Below are 2,999 nucleotides of genomic sequence, written 5' to 3' on the forward strand. Positions count from 1 at the left end.
AGGATTCACACAGGTGAAAAGCCGTTTTCATGTGTGACCTGTGGAAAAGTTTTAGCCAAAAACCAAATTTAACTCAGCACATGATGATTCACACAGGTGAAAAGCCGTTTTCATGTGTGACCTGTGGGAAAAGCTTTAGTCAAAAACCAAATTTAACTCAGCACATGATGATTCACACAGGTGAAAAGCCGTTTTCTTGTGGGAACTGTGGAAAAAGCTTTAGTCAAAAACCAAATTTAACTCAGCACATGATGATTCACACAGGTGAAAAGCCGTTTTCATGTGTCACCTGTGGAAAAAGTTTTAGTCAAAAGGGGAATTTAACTCTGCACATGATGATTCACACAGGAAAAAAGCCGTTTTCATGTGTGACCTGTGGAAAAGGTTTTAGTTACAAACCTAGTTTAACTCAGCACATGATGATTCACACTGGTAAAAAGCCACTTTCCTGTGGGACCTGTGGAAAAAGTTTTCGTCACAAACAAAGTTTAACTCAGCACATGATGATTCACACAGGTAAAAAGCCATTTTCCTGTGGGACCTGTGGAAAAAGTTTTAGTCACAAACAAAGTTTAACTCAGCACATGATGATTCACACAGGTGAAAAGCCGTTTTCATGTGTGACCTGTGGAAAATGTTTTAGTCAAAAACAGCATTTAACTCGGCACATGAAGCGTCACACAGGTGAAAAGCCGTTTTCATGTGGGAACTGTGGAAAAAGTTTTAGTCAAAAACAGGATTTAACTCGGCACATGATGATTCACACTGGTGAAAAGCCGTTTTCATGTGGGAACTGTGGAAAAAGTTTTAGTCAAAAACTTAGTTTAACTCAGCACATGATGATTCACACTGGTGAAAAGCCGTTTTCATGTGTGACCTGTGGAAAATGTTTTATCCAAAAACGAAATTTAACTCGGCACATGATGATTCACACTGGTGAAAAGCCGTTTTCATGTGGGAATTGTGGAAAAAGTTTTATCCAAAAACGAAATTTAACTCGGCACATGATGATTCACACTGGTGAAAAGCCGTTTTCATGTGGGAACTGTGGAAAAAGTTTTATTCACAAACTTGGCTTAACTCTGCACATGAGGCATCACACAGGTGAAAAGCCATTTTCATGTGGGACCTGTGGAAAAAGTTTTATTCGCAAACTTGGCTTAACTCTGCACATGAGGCATCACACAGGTGAAAAGCCGTTTTCATGTGGGACCTGTGGAAAAAGTTTTAGACACAAACTTGTCTTAACTCGGCACATGATGATTCATACTGTTGAAAAGTTGTTTTCATGTGTGAACTGTGGAAAAGCTTTTAGTCGAAAAGGCTATTTAACTCGGCACATGATGATTCACACTGGTGAAAAGCCGTTTTCATGTGGGAACTGTGGAAAAAGTTTTAGTCACAAACGAAGTTTAACTCAGCACATGATGATTCACACAGGTGAAAAGCCGTTTTCATGTGTAACCTGTGGAAAAAGTTTTATTCAAAAACAGCATTTAACTCGGCACATGATGATTCACACTGGTGAAAAGCCGTTTTCATGTGGGAACTGTGGAAAAAGTTTTAGTCACAAATTTGGCTTAACTCAGCACATGATGATTCACACAGGTGAAAAGCCATTTTCATGTGTGACCTGTGGAAAAAGTTTTATTCAAAAACAGCATTTAACTCGACACATGTTGATTCACACAGGTGAAAAGCCGTAGAACAGTTTTCCATAGATGTCCTATGTATATGTTTATATAAAAGATAGTTAGTTGAAAACTGGAGGGCTTCATGTCTATAAAGTGGGAAAATTGTTTCATTTTTGAATTTGTTTAAATGTGATCATTTGGATCTTGATATTTGCATACTTAGAGATGTAAAATATGAACTTGCAGGATTGATTTGTATTATTCTGTATAGAGAGATTGAGTGGGGTGAATGAGATTTACTTTAATACATTTTTAATCCAAAATAAGATGTGCTGTTGTGTACTATTTGCAGATTTTCATTAATTGTTTTGCGATCTGAAATTTACAGTATTAAAAATATCTTTGATAGGTTTGTCTTTACAGCAAAACTAGACTGAAATTGATGCTGTTGTTTCAAATTATTAACCAGTCTATATAAAAGCTTTTCAAATAAATTGGCATGCCCTTTTGCTTAGAAAATGTAATATACAATATAAACATATTTTACTTCATTGATTGTTCTTGATTGTACGAAGTATGTGTGATTATTGTCTCCAATAATTCGGTGTGTCGCTTGTCTTAGTTGTATAATTTTTCTATTTTATGCTGTTGCTGTTTTCTATTAAAGATCACTATCTTTTTTTTTAAAGTTTAAACTAATTTAATCTATAAACATATAGATATGCATTTTATTAAGTCCTTACAAAGTCACTTATCACTTGCATATCCTTTGACGTAAGCTAATACAAGTGAATGGACCGATCTTCACAAAGTGCCGTTCTACAAAGTATTTTAAGTTAATATTTGACACATTCTCTCACACGGTTATATATTTAGTTATCAAATAAATGACTAAACAGAGTTTCTGACTTTTAATATGATTATTTAGTTGTTTTGAGGGATTTCTGAATAAAGAGCAAAATGTTTTTATGTGATAGAAATTATTCTGATAGTTTTTATATTGACACTGATGAACAGACACACACTTTTACAGCATTTTATTCAGAAATATATTGACATGACTCCATAATTTAATGTGCTTTTAACATTTCAAGATGACAAGAAAAAAATGATTTCCTTTTATTTTTTGACATTTTATTGTAACAATAAACTTTGATAAATCAGATTGTCAGACATTAGCTACATATTTTTCCAACTATTTTCCGGCAAAAATATTACAGTATAAAAGTTAACTTTGCTATGGACAGCAGAGTGGAAATAAATTCTAACAATTATTTTTATTTCATTACATTAGCTGTCTTAATACATTCCCAGATAGCACAGAATGATTGAAACAACATTGAATCAATGTCAGCCAGAAACATT

The 2,999-nt window shown here is 34.1% G+C and overlaps 2 long non-coding RNA genes across 3 annotated transcripts; one reads left to right on the forward strand and one right to left on the reverse strand.

Moving 5' to 3' along the window:
* Positions 1–1,036: 1,036 nt before the first annotated feature.
* On the reverse strand, positions 1,037–1,695 carry LOC107838471 (uncharacterized). 2 transcript variants are annotated; one of them, XR_001664539.1, is made up of 2 exons: positions 1,634–1,695; positions 1,037–1,213 (listed from the first exon to the last, which is right to left on the reverse strand). It is a non-coding gene; the product is annotated as an uncharacterized LOC107838471 (long non-coding RNA). The 2 variants fall into 2 exon arrangements; XR_001664538.1 differs by lacking the exon at positions 1,634–1,695 and adding an exon at positions 1,466–1,512.
* LOC107838469 (uncharacterized) lies at positions 1,471–2,250 on the forward strand. The gene is made up of 2 exons (XR_001664537.1): positions 1,471–1,524; positions 1,693–2,250. It is a non-coding gene; the product is annotated as an uncharacterized LOC107838469 (long non-coding RNA).
* Positions 2,251–2,999: the final 749 nt, after the last annotated feature.

Source organism: Poecilia formosa, unplaced genomic scaffold, assembly GCF_000485575.1.
Source record: "Poecilia formosa unplaced genomic scaffold, Poecilia_formosa-5.1.2 Scaffold262, whole genome shotgun sequence".
Lineage (NCBI taxonomy): Eukaryota > Metazoa > Chordata > Actinopteri > Cyprinodontiformes > Poeciliidae > Poecilia > Poecilia formosa.